Source organism: Uloborus diversus, chromosome 10, assembly GCF_026930045.1.
Source record: "Uloborus diversus isolate 005 chromosome 10, Udiv.v.3.1, whole genome shotgun sequence".
Lineage (NCBI taxonomy): Eukaryota > Metazoa > Arthropoda > Arachnida > Araneae > Uloboridae > Uloborus > Uloborus diversus.
In genome coordinates this window covers 86,832,048-86,851,976 of record NC_072740.1, presented here as the reverse complement: position 1 = coordinate 86,851,976, position 19,929 = coordinate 86,832,048, and positions in this window count along the sequence as shown.

Sequence of the window (19,929 nt, the reverse complement as noted above, 5' to 3'; positions counted from 1 at the left end):
GGTTAAACCATTACAATATTTTACGTGACAAATTATATGAAACTGTACGCATATGAATATGGCACGTATAACTTTTTAATTGAAAGCGAAAAATAGCACTTTTTTATTGATTTGCTTATTTTCTAAATTAATGGATTTTTCACAAACAATACATAATGAATTGAAAATATATGAAATACGTGTATAGATATCCGTGCTTTTCAGTAATTTGTTAGCTGAAAAATTTTTTGCAATTAATTTATCAAGACTTTTAATGACCTTAGTCCACGCGCAAGATGCGCCTTCGCTATGGCAAATTTGGGATAGCCGCGATTTGACATCGAGTAAAGTTGTATAGATCTTCTGACACATTCAAATTCAAAATATTTAATGGCTTAGTTTTTTTTTTTTTTTTTTTTTTTTTGCTTGGTGATAACATGCGTTATTTCGTTTTTTGAATGAACTTTTTAACAAAACTAGGTATTAAACAAGACAAAGATTTCTATCAAGAAAAAGATAAATCACCAAACAATTAAAATTATCCCATAGAATGTAAAATAATCCATGATTTAAGAAAAAATGTAATTAAACAAAAAGTGAAAATCTAGATTAAAATAGCCCTCAAGCTGTAAAACATTTAAAGAAGCCTTCATGAAAATGTTGAATAATCTGTCAAATAAAGGAACTATAATAGAATTTATTGCGAAGTTGTAAAATACTCGAAAGCAATATAATTTAAAATATAGTATTTTATTATCCAAGAAATTTTCTTTGCAACAGAGGGAGGATACAAGAATTGTAATAAAATTTAAACCACCCAATTCTCGCAAAATGAACATAGAATCTTAATAGTCAGAAAATAACGACGTAAAATTAGGCTAGCCATTATTGTTCCTTAAAAACACAAAGCAGCGTTGTTTCAATTGAAACTTTTTTGACTTGATGTTCTCAATTCTAAAAATACAGACAAAGTAATAATATCAATGCAAAAAGATGTGATATCTCATCAAAAACAACCCTGTTGTAAAAATTTCCCCCGCCAAGAAAACCTTTGACTTTTCCGCACAAAAAAGAAAACCTGCATCCTAAACCCAAAAACCCTCAGCCATAAAAAGTTATAATATCTAGTTTGCCCGCCATGTATCTGCCAAACTATCATCCTCCCTCTTCTCCTTTTTCATCACAGCTACTTCCATTAGAACCTCCTCCCACCTTCAACTCCTCAGAAATATGGATAGATCTTTTAAATTGTTTATCTTGTTTGGCGGGAAGCTTTTCAAAGTGAAGTGGTTGCTTGGTGAGCAAAAAGCTTCCCGCCAAACAAGATAAACAATTTAAAAGATCTATCCATATTTCTGAGGAGTTGAAGGTGGGAGGAGGTTCTAATGGAAGTAGCTGTGATGAAAAAGGAGAAGAGATAGTTTGGCAGATACATGGCGGGCAAACTAGATATAACTTTTTATGGCTGAGGGTTTTTCGGTTTAGGATGCAGGTTTTCTTTTTTGTGCAGAAAAGTTAAAGGTTTTCTTGGCGGGGAAATTTTTACTACAGGGTTGTTTTTGATGAGATTTTTAATACAGGATGTGGCAAGGAGTTGAATTTGACATATTTTGGCATTCCTCCCCCTCTACCATTTGTTGGAAATTTTAAAATTTAAGGTTTGTAGCCACACGTTTCCAAATATTCAAGATTTTCAAGCACTTAAAAATGAAATTGGTTTTTTTCAAACAATTTCCATTTTTTAAGAAACGAATCATGAACTTTTTTTGGGAGTTAGGGACCCACTTCAAAGCAGGGGCCCTAAGCAATAGCTTATTTATCTTATAGGCAAATTTGGCCCTGCTTGTAATTCCCTCTTACCTGCAAATTTTTGCTTGATTTTTGTAATTTTTACGAAAATTCGTCAGTTTTTACGTTTAAAGGAATTTTACGATTTTACCAATCTTTGTTAGGATTTTATAGACTTTTATAAAATTTCAGCAATTTTTTTCCAAAACTTCTGATGACTCAATTATTGAGATTTCAATAATGACAAGGACTGACTCACTTTGACTTAGAAGATTATGACTTACCTTAATTTTTAAACAGTATTTATAAAGTAAGTAAAATTGTACTCTCCCTCTTAGTAAAAAGATTCATTTAATCAGAACACTCAGATAACTGAAATTTATTCAGTTTGCGGTAGTATTTATTTTCTCTCTCTCTCTTAAAAAAATAAAAAAAGGAGAGAGAGAAGGGAAAAAAACTGTTTTTTAGAATTTCCCAAAAGGCCAATTAATCTACTAAGAACATAAATATTATGCTGAAATAATACTTGAAATGTGGACACAAATCATAACGAGTAGATCGTTCTCTTAGCGCGAATGGGGGGGAGGGAGTTTTTTCCCCTTTGCTTTGGGTTCTAATTTGTTAAAATAGTCGGCAATTATTATAAGTGTTGCAGCTTAATGTATAGCTCGTTTAGCCTATATTTTCATTCATATACTTGCCCAAATGGTTTTCAGTCTAAAATAGTGAGTTTAGACACATTTTCAGCACCCCAGTGACAGCTGTACTATTTGTATTTAATGGTCGTAATCCCCCCTCCTTTTCTTTTCTCCCATCAGAAAAGGACATTTGCTTTTCTCTTCATTTTCATTCAACTATTCAAAAAAGATAAAGTCATGATTTATTTGTTTTAAGATTTTGGAAGATGTGTTGTTATTATATAAAGTCCTCCCAAAACTGGGGAGCATTGCCCACTTGCCCCCCTATAAATCCGCCCATGCCCTTCTGAACTATTCAAAAAAGAAAAAATAATATATATATATATACATGATAGGATGAACACAGAGTATTTGAAAATTAGGTGTAAATGAAATGCAGATAATGTTTTTTACTAAATGGAACAAAAAGAAAGCACTCCTGTAAAGGTCGTAATTATTTTTCTTCAGTAAATCAAATTCACCCTGAAGCAAATGTTATCCAAGTTTAGCACCCTCCGAAAACACAGTAAATATTTAAGCATTATTCCAGCTTTTGTCACACTTGTTACAGAGTACAGGAGCAATTATTAGATCCCCTTAGTTAACCGTTGCTTCAGGGTGTTCCCTTACGAAAATGGTTGATAGAGCCTAATAGAGTTCTATAGAAAGTTATATAGAAGTCTGTAAGAAAGTTTCTATAGAAATTATTTCTATACAATTTTATAGGTGTCCATATAGAAATTGGGTATGAAGTTTCTATAGAAAATTTATTCTATAAAATTCTATAGAAACTGCTATAGAATTTGACCGTATAAAATTTCTGTAGATAATTAATTCTACAAAATCCTATAGAATTTAATCATTAAATTTTTCTTGCTGTAGAATTCTGTAAAAAAATGAGAATTAGTTCATTTTATTTACAGTTATAGCTTTCATTAGTGTTTATATAATACTTCTAGTTTGGAAAGGTGAAAAAACGTTTATCAATTAATTTCATTTTACAAATAATTATTTTAACAATTAATTATTTGTTAAGGTCATTTTTTTATTGCAAGGGTGGATTGTAGTATGGTCTTCAGTAATAATACTGTTGCTTTTTGTCATAGTTCAAAGAAAAAAGTAAACGTAATTAATTAATAAAAAAAAATATACTCATAAAAGTAAAAAATAATTTATTATTAAAAATGTTTGAATTATTTATAGGAATAATAAAACTTCTAAACATTGAAATTAATTTTAAGTGTGGGAGGAATCATGACTTTTTTTTTTCTTCATTGTTTAGTTATAAAATAATCGAAATTCCAAGATCCAGTCTCCGTAATTTGTTATGGGAGCTTTCCGGCAATATTTCATCTCTTTGCGCATGCGCCATATCCGTTTCTCCCTTTTCCCCCTAATATGGAATCGTCCATCGTCCGTTTTACACGTGCATTTGTCACAAAGCGTTGTGCTGAAAATGGCCGAACATATCGCCGAATTCGTTGGAAAGTATGTATTAATTTTGTGTTGTTTTGTTGAATTTGATTATATTTAATCAAAAGGGAATGAATATATTTATAAATAGTAGTTATAAAACAAAATTTGAGTTTTTAATCCAGAATGAACTTCATTATGGATCGAAAATAGCACTTGATTTTAGTTAATAAATAAAACTCATGACTGAGTAATGACATTAATTTACTAGTAGTTTTTGCATTATTAATGCTTATGTAAGTCGCAAGAACCAAAAGCTTGGATGTGTTAACTTTTTTTTTTTTGTACTGATAGGGATTCTAATATTTAATTATCACTCCCAAATGGTAAGCTATTGTCTATTTTTATGTGGTATTTCTATCTAAGAATAATGGGTAATTTTTTGGAATAAAGTTAAGTAATTGCTCCGCCTATTTTTCTTTTAGGCGTCTTTTTTCTTTTTCAAACATACATTGATTATGTAAAGCATTGTTATTGTGTTTTATGAGGCTCTTAAGATCTACACAGGCTCTATAGGAAGATTTGTAGAGACTCTATAAGAAATACCTGTATAGAGTTTTATAGAATTCTATAACAAAAAAACTCGATAACATTCTATAAGAAGTATATAGAATTCTATAGAACTAATTTTATAGAAACCTATAGAGTTTTTCCCTATAGAATTCTATAGAAAATTGGGCCATTATCCTATAAGACTCCATATGGGTATTTTTATAGAATTTTTTTAATATAATTCTATAGACCATTTTCGTAAGGGTTACTTTCAATTCCCTTGGACTTTCATAGGTAATTCCTTCAGAAATGGAAACGCAAATACTTATACAGTAAAACCTCAGAAGTTGACCACCTGTATAAGTTGACCGCATTTTTCAGGCACAGAATTGGCCCTTATCATATAAATCAACCTCTGTAAGTTGACCACCTGTTTAAGTTGACCACTAAAGTAGTGCACCACGGGTGGTCAACTTACACAGGTTTCACTGTACCTTATCAAAATCATATTGGAAAAAACCACAAGGAGTTAGATATTGAAATTTTGGAGGCCAACAATGGAATGACATAATCTCATACTCAGCACAGCAATCTAGACATTTGATGATATATGCATGGTGCGATCCAAAAGTAATGAGCCGTCGTTTAAAAAGACAGATTTATTGAGCTAATCGGTACAATTGACTAATAATTTTAAAAATAGGCACCTACTGCAACAATGTTCTTCTGCAGACGACTTTTCCATGGCTCAAAGGCATCCCTGAAGTCCTCTTCTGGGATATCTGCAAGGGCTGCCTTGACATGAACTTGGATGTCCTCGATGGAGTCGAAACTTTTCCTTTTCAGCTCTGATTTTAAAAGTGGAAACAAGAAGTCAGGAGGCTACAAGCCCGGACTGTAGTAAGTCTAGGGCACCACTGGAGCGCTGATTCTGACCTTCTTCAGTCGGAGCACTCGGCACAAGTTTCGTGCAGACTTTCTGCATGTGAAAAGCATTGCACCGTTGTCTCTGATAAGTCCAGGGCTTTTACTACTTGGTAGAGACTCAAATACCAGTACGTGCACATTCATGTCAGCGCAGGCCAAGGACGGGCATCCAGACTGGGGTTCGTCAGTCACCACTTCTCGGCCTTACGAAAGGCCTTGTGCCACTTTTCTACGTGCGAATAGAACAGCCACTTAGTCTCAAACGCCTGTTGAAGCATTGCAAACATTTGGGAAGGAAACCGTAAGCAAAATTTGATCTCTTTGAGTTGCTCTGACGAACTTTCCATATCGACGTGTCACGCACCACCGTATAAGTGTTATTGTTAAAGCCGATGGTACCGCTTCGAAAGCTGGGAGGCAACTGACCTGCGTTGCGCTGTAAAGCCAACAGCCCCCACCACAGTCACTGTCAAGCGGAGCGAGCTGCAGGGTGTGCATGCGTCAGTATAACAGGTGGCTCATTACTTTTGGATCGTACCATGTAGTTTAAAGTTCGTATTAGAATAAATTTTTTGTTGCACATCATGTAGTACTTGCTTCTATTAAAATAATCAATTATCACTGCATAAGATCATAGTGTGTATATTTTATTTTTAAATGTGTACAAAACCGTTAATCATGCAGTACACGGTAAATAAGGGGTGATTTCTGAAAAAATTGATTCTTCAAGTTGATTTTTTTTCCTATTTTTGTTCCAAATGTAACAAAGAAGGAAGTGGATGACAGCTTTTTTGTGTACTATTTTCAAGAAAGACGAAATATCATACTTTTATGCTTCTTTTAAATGTCCCGTAACTTTCATTGTGTTAATACATTTATTTCGATACAAGGGAATTCAGTTTCTACCCAATACTTCTTATTTACAATCAAAAGTTGTTGACATGTTCTCGTTTTTACAAAAAAAAGTTTTCAGACTTTCTTTTAGGCTGTTAAGTTTCTTTCTCTCTCTCTCTTTGTCATCTTCTTTTTCAAACATAAATACTTAAAGCTTTTTGAAGCATGTACCGCTATTTTCACGGTAACAAATATATACAGCTTTTTTTAATTAAAAAATGAGCAGTGCTAAATGCACCACTTATAAATACTTTACCTTATCTCTCTTGATTTTGGAGTTTTTTCAAGTAATTTTATGGTGATTTTAAAAGAAAAAGAATGTGAGAACAACTAAAAACCTAACAACCAGTCCTTTTCAGAAGCCATATTGCACTTAATATGTCTTTCAACTGAATAATAATTTGTCTGATATCTAAAAAAATTTCCAGACTCCTAACTTTAAAAAGTTTTTGTAGGTCTCTGCTCATCATCATATAGATATAATGTAAACTAAACTTGCAATTTTTTGTCAAAATTTTATTTTAGGTTTACAGCTGGATCCCGACTTACGTGAGGGATGCGTTCCAAGATTAGCTATTGTTTAAATGTGCGCGAGTGATAATGATCCTTTCAGCTATAATCTTTCTAAGCTACTAAGCATTTGCGTTGTTTTCATTTAATTTAGCACATTATTCGCGGCTTCCGTACCACTTTATTCTGCAGGTAATAGAGAGTTTACTGTACATAAATCAGACCTCAAGATCAATGAACAACTTTTTTAAGCTACAATGAACCAAGAAGAAACAAAACTTACTGTAAAAAATATATCAATTAGTCTTGACGTGCTGTATGTGTACTATTGCCCAATGATAACCAACTACTTATTGACAACGCTTTACAATCAGTTAGACTTTTTGATGACTATAAAGTCACGATCTGGTGAACTTTTGTTACACTACATCGAAAATTGGAGACAAGTCCTTATTTTCACACCCACTTTATATAATATAACCATTCAGAAGGCAAAATGGCGACGTCCTTCTTTTCAATGGAGCGATATTAAGAGCCATTGTCTGTAAGGATCAGGCAGGTTATGATTGTTGACATTTTTAATTTTCTTTATTTTTGCAAATGTTGTTCCTTATCATGAATGTAATGTTTGTGCAAAATATGAGCTTTGTCTGCCTTACCGTTTTTGGGAAATTAAATTTTTAAATTTAGGGGGCGTGGCACATTTTTGCGTGTTTTTCAAATTTGCAGATTTTAAAGTTCTTGTTGCTTTAAGCGCCCCTATAATGATTTGAATTTTTAAATTCTGTACTATTATATGGTCTTCTTAGATACTATTACAGCTGTCAAATCGCTGTCACTACGAGGGCGACAGCCACAAACTCCGTTTAAAAATGACCGAAAATGATTTTTTTTTACTACATTCAATGCCAGTTTTCTCAAAGCGCCTTCATGATGACACCAACGTTTTTACATAAATTCCTAGCTACACTTGCATACATCAAAAATATGGAATAAAATTTGTGTCACTATAAGGGCGCCAGAAGATATTGGAACTTTTATGTGATAAATTTCACAAAAATGCAAATGTTTAAAACCTAACTACTACTCTCGCCCTCATAGCAGAGATCTGAAACTAATTAAGTTTGATAACCAACATGTTCGTCTAACATATGAACTAAAAAAAACGGTGTCACTCCTATTACTTTCGAAAATATAATCATTCGAAATTAGTACGTTATGGAGTTATTTAAAAGAAGACTTTTCTAATTCGAATGGCTTTTTGCACGGTTTGTTTTAAACTTTAATATAAAATTACAGTAGTGACACCTAAAATAATATGTTTCTAATGCTTTTTATAAAAAAAAGCTTTGTAAAAAGCATTAGAAACACAGTAAATCGATATAGGTACAGATGGACGTATTGTGTAATGTGCATTATAAGCTAAAATAGTCGTACTAATATTCATATTTTTTCAACCATACTAATTTTTTTATCTTTTATTTATATTAAAAATGCAACTATTTACAACATAATGTCTTAAGGGGGTCCGGGACACATTTTGAAATTTTTTTTATTATGTACTTTAGAGTTTTGAAATTTTTTGAACTGATTCATCATTTATTTAATAAGCAAAATCATAACATAAATATGAAAAAAAAATATTTTTTAATTTAAATTTAATTAGTTTTTTTCAAAAAAATGGGGTTGCTTTAAATTGCTATAACTCAAAATATTGTTGGTCAATTTTCAATTTTTTTTCAAAAAAGTATGCACAAATATCTAAGCTTTAGTTTTTATTCGGCGATTTTAAAAATATTGATTCAATAAAAAATAAAAAATATTTGAAGAAAAATTTCGAAAAATTCGAAGATACTTTTTTTTAAAAAAATCATAATTTTTGCAGTAAACGTTTTTTTCAAATTCGCCGAATAAAAATTAAAGTAAATTGCTTGAAAAAGATATGCTCCAAGTTTCATTACTTTATCTCTATCGGTTCTTGACTTATAAGAGTTTGAATGCAAGAAATCGGGAAAAATTGCATCATGGAGAAAAACGCGTTTAAAGTTTTAAAGTTATGTACACATTCGTTAGATGCATGCAACAAAAATAACTATAACTTTCGTTCTATTTAAGGTAGAAACAAGATTCAAACGTCCTCTTAAGCAGAAAAAAACGGAGCAATTTTTCAAATTATAAAAAAAAATTGCAAAATTTGAGGATTTTTGTGTCCCGGACCCCCTTAAATAGTTATAAACATAATATATTATATAGCGAGCATTCAGAATCTGAAACATAATTTGAGGATGATGTAGACTAAAACAAAGAAAACATAAAAAATCAAATCACCCAGTTTCAGAAAGACGGTCATCTCTTATTGATATCTGGTAATTTTGTAGCACTAAAGCTTGGGAAAACATGGTATCCCGGAGAAGTAGTAGAAGAATAATAGAAGTACCACAGACTCCTTTTATCCCATTCTAAGTTATATTTCAATTCCTATGAAATAATAGCATGAGAAAAAAAAATTCTTATTGAATCATTTATACTTTAAACTTGTGAATCAATAAGCACTTTGCTTGGTAAGGCGAAGAGATAGTCCCCCCCCCCCCGTTCTTGCGAGCCATCTATGTGGAACAACTACTTCAGAAAGTTTTTTCTAAAAGTCGATTAGTTAAGATTTTAAAAAACCACATTAATGTATGCAATACCTATACGTGGGGAAAAAAACTCCTGGGGGCATGTTCTAAAAGAGTAAGTAAATACGATAATTATATTCTGAAATTAAAGGATGGATTATTATATTAAAATATGATAGTGACCATATTCAAAAAAAAGAATGCACACACTTCTACATTTATCGCCTTTCCTGCACTGATAAATTTGGTCACCATGCAGCAGAAGGTGCGCTCACTTCAAGAAAATACTGTTACCAATAATATTATCACCTACTAAATTTTTAAAAACACTTTTTTCACTCCTGCCGTATATTTTTAGGTGTACTACTTTTTAAAAAAATCATAATGCAGGTGTAGGTGACACGTAAGAAGGTGCATGTAATTAATAACTGTTTCTTTAGACCCTAGAATAAAGCAAATGTTTCTATTTGCTGTCAGGAAAGGTGTAATTTCTGACTTATAGTCAGTTAAAAAGAAAAAAAAAATGTGCAAATCAAAGTGTTCTTTATATATTTTTTTTATTTTCATGAAAATGTATGAAATATTAAAGCAAACAAATAAAACTCAAAAGTGTTTGAGGTTTTTTACAATGTGTTTTGAAATCAAAAATTATTTTCCACTTCTTCAGTCCTGTGTTAAAAAATTATCTCATTCATCATTAATGAATGTTTCTTCTACAATATAATTCATACTTACGGACATACATTACTCAAAAAATGACTGTCAAATAAACAGAAACAGGATATTTATGCATTCATATAACTGAAGAAAATTCTGACATCAAGCATATATTTGTGTATTGTGCAAAGTGTCATTTTATTTTTTCATAAAATATTGCTCTTTTATCAAATGTTTCAGAAAATAGTACCCTATTAGCTTTAAATTTTATTTCAACTAAAAATGCTTACATCGTTGCTGCAAACTTACAATACAATCTGTCTATAGTTTGGGCAAACATAACCTGGCAGCATTGTGAAGGCAATGCAGATAAGAATCACAGCATTATGACGCCGAGACTTGCCTGAAACATAGCTTTCTAAACTAAAATAATATTAACATCTCTTCACACAAAAATATTGAGAAAGCAATGCACAAAAGTAAACCAAGGGCATCTACATGAAACACAATTTACAATACATGAGAAGGTTATAAGAATATTTAGGAAGCATTTGTGTATGATATTTACACACACACAATTTATAACTTGTTTGTAAGAAACAGCAAGAAGTATTATGCTGTTCAAAAAAAAAAAAAAAAAAAAATAGCATAACATCATGCTTCCTGCAGAAATTAAATAAATTAACAAGTATTTAAATGGTTCAATAAGACAAATTTTAATGAAAAAATTAATTAGTTAGCTGTATTTTTTAAACAAATAAGCAAACGATGAATATTTACTAGAGTTCCAGTTTTTACAACACATGCCATATTGCTATATTAAATGTAAATCCAAGTAAATGTAAATCAGAGGGGAAAAAAAAAAAAAAAAAACAGAAACATGTTTGTAGTTACAAGGAACCCATTTTTCGATGCAAAAAGATGTGAGCTGATTGAAAACCTCTGACAAGATTTTGTCTAACTTGTTAAAGTAGGAAAAATAATCTTTTGCCGGAAATTTTTATATTTACAGGCTCGCATCTTTTTGCATTAAAAAGGTAGTCCACCCCCTTAGAGCAAGGGCTTCCCCCTAAATATCGCAAAGACTTCCAAAGAAAGTGAAAGATACCCCTAAAAATTTCAATGCCGCAGTCGGCGCCATGCCCCTTCCTCCCAAGTTGGGCTCAAATGAATTAATCATTACTACATTCATGCCGATGACAAACTTTAATTTCTAGTTAAAAAAATAAATAAATATCATCACAGAAATCGCAGCAAAGTAGAGAAAACTACAGAGGCCACCATGTGCGTATATTTATTGGGAAGTCGAAGGCTGGTCCGGTTTCATACTGAAATCAATTTTTAATTACTCCATGTGCATACGAATTTCAATATTTTCAAACTTAAGGCTACGTTCGCCGACATCGACCGATAGCTATCAGTCCGTTGATCATATGACAGCTAATGATGTCAGACGAATAACACGCAGGTGAAAAATTACTTATAATTGATCAAAAATGTCGAATGTTTCAATCAATCTGCTTAAAAATTGCGGTTGACCACGGAGTAGGAAGCCTTTTTAGAGTGTCGGATTCGGGTCCGGAGGGCCCTGAGTTCGAACCTCGATGGTTGAAGACCAACCGTCGTCATTAAAGGGGACTGGGCCGTTAAATATGCTCGTGGTCTGAATGTCCTCCAAGTGAAACGATACCTCTGGGGGTGCTAGCACCAGGTAGCTATTTGCTCCTGCACTAGTTCTAAATTCAAATTAACTGTTCGATCCGGTGATGGTGCTGCCATCTATCGGTATATAAAATAATGGAGGCAAGGCACTTAGTATGCAGTTCTCGACATAAATACAGTTGTAGTCAGTTGTGACTCTGAATAGGAATAGGATAGGAAGCCTCCTGCGGTTGACCGATAGATCATTGAACGCTGCGGTTAGTTACCGGTCGATCAGTCGAGCTCGACAAACACACCCTTTGTTTGTTTCAGCTCCTCCCGACCGACGAAAAATGTTAAAAACAGTAGAAAATTTTAAACATAAAGACGGAAAGAGACAAAGAGATTAAAAATATTATAATGCAAAGTTACTCTTATATTAAAAATTGACGTCATACAATCGTAATTGGTCAGAGTGCGGAGAGGCTCCAGTATGGTAAGGAAAGGCGAAATTTTAAGTATTTGGTACGGATTCAGAAAAGGGAATTGGAGCAAAGGCTGGCAGATGACATTGATGGGAACCCTAAGAGGTTTTTTGCTTACGCTAATTATGGGAAAGCTCGAAACAGTCAAATTGGGCCTTTGGTTGATGAGTATGGAAATTTAATCCAAAACGATAGGGATATTGCAAATGTTCTAAATAACTTTTTTTTCCAGTGTGTTTAACGATAACTTTATCTCAACAGTTGACACTAACAAGACACAAGCTATTATACAGCTTGAGGGTTTTGTATTTTCCAGGGAGGAGGTTTTATTTCATTTGAAAAAGATTAAAGCAACTAAAGCTCCGGGACCAGATAATATTTATCCAAAAATTTTAGTTGAATGTGCAGAGGAATTAGTGGATGTTATTTTGAATATTTTCAATGCTTCTTATAACTCGGGGACAGTGCCAGGGGACTGGAAGCTGGCTAACATAACGCCACTCTTCAAGAAGGGGTCTAAAGGTATTGCTGGGAATTATAGACCTGTAAGTTTGACTTCGGTGATTTGTAAGATTTTCGAAACTTTGATCAAAATTAAGATCATGAAGTTCTTAGAGACTAATAGTCTGTTGACTAGTTTGCAGTATGGTTTCAGGAAAGGTAAATCCTGTACTACTAATTTATTGCATTTCTACGACAAGGTTACCTCAGCTTTAGATAACAAAAAATGTGTGGATGTTGTTTATATTGATTTTCAAAAAGCTTTTGACAAGGTACCGCATGTTGCTCTTTTCAGCAAGTTAGCTGACATTGGAATAGGAGGAAAAACTTTTCTTTGGGTTAGAAATTGGCTTACTGGTAGGAAGCAAAAAGAGTAGTTGTAAGAGGAAATCATTCTAATTGGAGTGATGTTTTAAGTGGGGTTCCTCAGGGATCAGTTTAGGGCCCCTTTTGTTTATTATATTTATGAATGACATCAATGAAAATATTTCTGGAAGCATGATTTGTTTTGCTGACGATGTAAAAGTTATGGGGATTGTCGAAAATGAAGAACAAGTAAAACAGCTGCAAGAGGATTTAGATCATATTACTAAGTGGGCAGATAAATGGGGTATGGCAGTTAATGTAGGGAAATGTCAAGTGCTTCACTTAGGTCATGGAAATAAGCGTATGAGATATCGTTTACAGGGTTCAGTCATAAATCAGGCAGAAAATGTTATGGATCTGGGTATCTTTATAAATCAGGACTTCAAGTTTAGTCAACAGTGCAGTATTGCTAGTAACAAAGCCAACAAAATGCTTGGGTTCATCAATAGATCTATTTCAAACAAATCTAAGAAAGTTCTTCTGCCTTTATATAGGGGTTTAGTAAGACCTCATTTGGCTGTTCAGTTTTGGTCGCCTTATCTGAAGAAAGATATTTTTGTATTGGAAAGGGTTCAAAGAAGGGTAACTAAATTAGTAAGGGGACTCTCCGATTTAGATTATGATACCAGACTTAATAGGCTTAACATGTATAGCCTGGAGCAAAAGAGGATTCTTCCAGATAATAGGAACAGGAAACATGCCAAAAGAGTCGCCAAAACGAACTCGTCGCCGCATTTATGCCAACCTCTGGTAATCGTTATTTGGAGTACTGATCACGGATTTATTTACACCTGATTTGATTTACACGAGGCGTGGTGGTTATGATCCGCAAAAATTGTTTATTTCTTGCATTTCTGTGTTTTGTATTTTACTTTTTTGTTTTAATTTATTCATTTTGATTTGTACTTTACATTCCTAACTGGTATGCGACTACTAATTATTGGTGATTCGATGATGAAATACGAATTTAAGAAGTTGATGTTCCCAGAAGAAATTTAAAATTGATGATATACCGGCGTGTTCTAAAAGTGAATGGAATAAAAATCTTGATATCCTAACTGCCTATAAAGTAAGTATTTTTAAAGTTAAAACGTATTATCTTTTGAAACGGTTGGTTATTTGACAGCATCGTAGATGACTTCCAAATCATATAACACAAAATTCCAAAATTCAGTAAGTAATAATTCACTTGCTGCAAAATCATATCATAGTCGGCTCTTACAAATGAAGAATGTGTTGTGCCAGGGAAGAAATTTATCGGTCAGATTATGTTTTTTCTACCAGCAAATATCAATTGGCATTGGTTCCTACTGTTATTTACAGTAAAAGATATAGAATGATCAACTTTTAGGATCTTAAAGGTTTGCAAAAATTTAGATGTTTATTCTGATTTCATAATGATATAGAGAAACTTCGTTTGTAAACTTTTAAATATCTTTGATAGTGATGTAAGTTATCCTCCTCATAACACTCACATTGATAACATGAATTGTAGGGTATGTGTTTGACTATTGAGAATTTTGCTCAACAAATTCTCAATAGTCAAAATTTTATGTCTTCATTTGATATACTTGCCAGGGTTCAAAATTAACAGTGGTCCACTAGTCCAGGACCAACCACAAAAGTATCTACTGGACCAGCGAAATACAAATTGTAGTGGTCCACTTGACCAGGGAAGTTTTATTTCTGCTTTCCTTTCAGAAATTGTAAGCATCACAATTTCGATACCATAAGAAAGTTTGCACCTTTATTTACAATGTTTAGATTTTCAGTCTGCAAAAAAGACTATGTTAAAAGATTTCTATAGCATTATAACATAGTGATTTTACCTCTTGTGTCATGTCGATTAAAAATTGTAAATTGTCTCTATATTATCATGTTACTTTATTTTGTTTTTTTCCCTTTTTTCGTATTGTTTAAAATCAGGATATGATAATGGACCACTAAACGTGTGCTGTTCTGGGAAATTTAGATTTTACTAGTCCATTGGGCCCGTGACGTATTTTTCTAAATTTCAATCCCTGCTTGCTTCTAGGAAGCAAATTTATAACACTCTTGTGGGTTGCAAATAAATAATTACATGTGAAACTGATTTTTGAAAGGTAAGAGAAATAAGTTATTGCTCTACCTTTCTCTGCATACTTACCTCACAAAATACTTTTTTATGTTAATGTACTTTATTTTACAGCTGCTGTGCAGAACTGATGAGGGCAGTTTTAAATTCCAATGCTTGAATTTTTGCAAGTCTCTTGGTGGCAATTTTTTTCAGCAGAGACAGAAGACCCACAAAACTAAGACTGATCCATACCTTATCCAAATGCGGAGTGGAAATTAATCCTAGTGTATGCTCATGCAGTAGTTCATTTCATGCTACAGTTTAAAAGTTAAAATGCATTTTTTGTTCTTTCTTTTCTTTTCTTTTTCTTTCTTTTTTTTAAAAAAAATCTTTTTAACACAATTTTTAAACACGCCAGCATTAACAGCTGCCAGTCCTAAGCCTGGATAAAGTGTGAAGGAAAATTGTACAACATTTTAATTAAATTTGTTTGTAGATATATTATAGCAGGAAGAATTGGTTTTAATTAGTGCCAACCTTTCTGTTGATGCTTTTCAGTTTGCATTGGAAGAAATTGAATTTCAAGGAAATATACATAAATAGTTTTAATTTGCTGTCAAGTGTTACTATGAAATTTGAAGAAATCCTAAGATTTAAATCTCATTTCCAAAGTGTCTTGTTTAATATTAAATCATTTCTTGCTTTTACAGCTATCCTACGACCTTTTGTTTTGAGCCCTAAGATCCAGAACTGGAACCAGGAGTTTCAATACAAGGATTGGTCCAATCTCACAATTTCCTTTTCAAGTAAATGTTTGTACTGAGTAGCATACAGCAGGAAGATTTGGTTTTAATTAATGCCATCCTTTCTGTTTGTGCTTTTCGGTTTGCATTATCTCTTCAAAGTTTCTTCAGAGAGCAGTGGATGAATTTTGCAGAAGCAGCTTTGAATCTACATTGAACCCTTTAAATTGCTATCAATAAATCACAAGTATAAAAAACTATATATATTTGATGCACTTCTATGATTGTAACATTTTTTGTGTATTCAATATTGTAATAAAGTATGATACCCAACATTTAAAAACATGGACTCAATTTTGATGCAAAAATAAATTGAATGGAACTGTCATTTGTCATGTTTGAACTTTATGCATAACATTGAATTTATTTGTTCAATTATGTAATATGTGTGCAATAATGATGAATTCTTATAAGTTACAATTTAGTAAATTTTATTTCAGATTGATTTGAATAATCATGAACAAGAGCAAGGATTGTTAATATTCATATTGTATTCAGTAACATTTAGTTAACAGTGACTAAAAAATATGTCTTTAATTTTAGCTAAGAGCAACATTTTCTTGTTAAACTAATTAAATGCAGTAGAAACTTGTTACACCTCAAGGTTTGAGGGATATATTTTGCACTTGCCTCATAACTTAACCATGGTACCACATTATTCATTATTGCCTTCCCATTGGGCAACAAATTATAAAAATTAAAATGAAGAAAATGTGTATTTAACTTGGGTGTTAATGTTTGACAGCTGTACTTTACATGTTATATTTTTTTTTCCCGATATAGAACTTGGGCAAGAGAGGAGAAGAATTATAGTTACATTACATGAAAATTCCAACTTTGTTTTGTATATGCATATTAAATGCTGTCATAATTTCTTTTGTTGACTAAGGTTGCAGAGGGCTCAGGGCGATGAGACCCCTGGACCAGGAGAAAGGCACCCTTTTCAATCTTCAAAGTAATTGTGTGTTTAGTATTATAATTTGCATCTGCAATAGTTAATCAAGCATTCTTTCATAATTTAACACATATACATTACATGATATCAGGCCTGGCTCCTGGGGTAGGAAAAATTGTTTCAAAGTTGAAACATTTTTTTCTTTTAAATATGAATAACTGTTTCAGAATCATAAGATTCACTGCTTCAATGCAGAATATATATATATATATATATATATATATATATATATATATATATATACAAACAAACAAAAAATCTCAAAAAATTCCATGACATAAAGAAAATATTTAATAGGGACGTTTATGGGGAAGTTCGTCATTAGTTCATAGACTAGTATGCATCTAACCTTAGTAAATGGGATGATTTACGAAAATTCTTCATTCCAATTTCCATTATTTTGACCTAAATTACCCTTCATCTTCATTTCAAATTTTAGCGTTTACACACTTTTTTTTTTTAATTTTCTACAAACTACCTTCAGTTTCCACTAGTAAAGCGCTGTACATATATAAACAAACCATGTCATGATTCACACCATGTGGTATATAAACCAATCTAATAAAATAATGTGGTGTATAAAACAAAATATAGTCCAAGTGGTGTATACCAGCTAAGAAAATGTATATCTGAAAAACATAGAGCAGATCAAATTCATCTAAAGTCAAACCCAGTGGCGAATTTACCATGTGTCGCAACTGTAAAGGGGATCCGAATGACGCACAAAAGTGCACATAAGTGCACTATGTTTTACATAGTTTTGTTTTAGAGAGGGCCTCCAACTTTGTATTCTGACGGGCCCTAAATCTAAAACCGCAGCTGGTCAAACCATCTATTTTTTTCCCCAAAATTAGGGCCTGGTTAAGACATCAGGGAGCCGTGTGTAGTCAACTCTTACAATTTTAGTCATTGACGAAATCAGTTTGAAAAAAAAAAAAAAGCCGTTTGGGGCCACAGCCTAGTTGCTATTCAGTAATCAGGCCCTGCCTGAAATTAAATGAAAAATTAGGTATACCAATAATTACCAAAATCATGAAATCGAAACCTTTTGAAAAACCGCGATCAAAAAAACGAAAGCTTTTCATACACGAGTATAAACTTAAAACATTTCAATTTTCTTCATTTTAGTCCATTTATTTCCCCAAAAATACAGTGAAGTTTTACTGATTTTCTTCAGACAATCTTACTGACCATATTCCTTGAATAGAGAGAGAAAAATTACCTTTTTTGCGACCTATATAAACGGAATTTAAAAAACTTTTATTTTCTAAATGTATTCATTTTCTGTTTTTATATTCTGTTTTGTTCTCAATTCCAGCGCACGGCAGTCCAGTTCCTGCACTTGTTTGCAATTTTTATTTATTATTATTATTTTTTTTTTCCAAAGATGTCCATTAAGAATGATGACGTACCCCTTCAGATGTTACAGAGCATCCACAAATTGTCCAAAACTTCTAAAAATCTCAATGGCGCAGTCTGCATCGTGTTTTTTCTCATTATCGACGGGATTCTGACTATTTACGCATTAATACAATTTCTAAAGACTTAGTGCAATTTTTTCTAGCCAAGCCACTATCTCTTATATCACTTATATCTCTTATTCACAGACGGGACGTCAGTGTATATGTGTGTGTGTTTGTGTGTGGTTTTTTTTTTTTTTTTTTTGAGCAATCACGATGGCTTATTGTTCTCACTTGACTGCTTTTGACGTTCCTTTGATTTTTCCTACCACCACCCTCCGCACCATCACCGTCGACGGGCTCCTCACGATGCTGCACCTCCAGCGAAAGCCGTCTCCAGGTTGCATCCATGTCCTACACACACGCACATACATACACAACTACACACACACAAACACATACACTTACACACACCTACACAAACACATACACTTACACACACCTACACAAACACATACACACACGCATACATACAGATACCCACACATACACACACAAAAACATCAACTACCCACACATTCATGCCTGCACACAGACACAAACACATATGCCTACGCACACATACACCCCCCCCCCTCAGACACAAACACACATGCCTACACACACATACACATAACCCGTACACACAAACACATACCCCTACACACAAACACACACGCCTACATACACACATTCGTGATTGCGAAAAACATAATTTGAATTCAAGATGTCAAAATTCAAATTAATTTTTCTTCTTTTCTTTTTTTTTGGGGGGGGGGAGCAATTAAAGGTATTTTTCGATTCAGAGTCACAACTGACTTCAACTGCATTTATGTCGAGGACTGCATACTAAGTGCCTTGCCTCCATTATTTTTTATATACCGAGAGATGGCAGCACCATCACCGGATCGAGCAGTTAATGAGAATTTAGAACTAGTCCAAGAGCTAATAGCTACCTGGTGCTAGCACCCCCAGAGGTATCGTTTCACTTGGAGGACATTGAGACCACGAGCATATTTAACGTCGCCCAGTCCCCTTTAATGACGACGGTGGGTCTTCGACCAGCAAGGATCGAACCCGAGGCCCTCCGGCCCCGAGTCCAATGCCTTACCGATCAGGCTACCACGGCCCCAGGTATTTTTCAACACTCATTTGTGCGCAAGTGATTTTTTTTTAAATAAAAATTTAAAATTAGGATAATTTTATATTCTCAAGTAGTTTAGATTATTCTGGAGGCCAAATAATTAAGCATTCAACCTTCATTTCTCGCGACATATCATCATCGTGAGCACATGAGCCCTAAAAATTGGGGGCACAGGGCAGCAGTCCCATCTATAGAGTCCCTATATAAAGTGAGTTTGGAGCATTCGATTCTCTCCCTACTTTTCTGACGATGCTCATGGAAGCATTAATTAAAATTTTACCAATTTTTCTCCGTTTCTTGTTCTTAATTATTATGTTAATTGTCATTATCTGATTTTTAAGAAAAAAAGACTCTGCGAATGACCTGCTTGATCTGTACAATCAAATCACAGAAAACACCAAAAATAAATTGACATAAAACGTAAACAAAAATAATTTAATTGAATTATGCGATGTTTTCTCTTGTTTGCAATTTTTTCAAGACTTTTTTTACGTTTGTGAAAAATACTAATTTAAAAAATATTA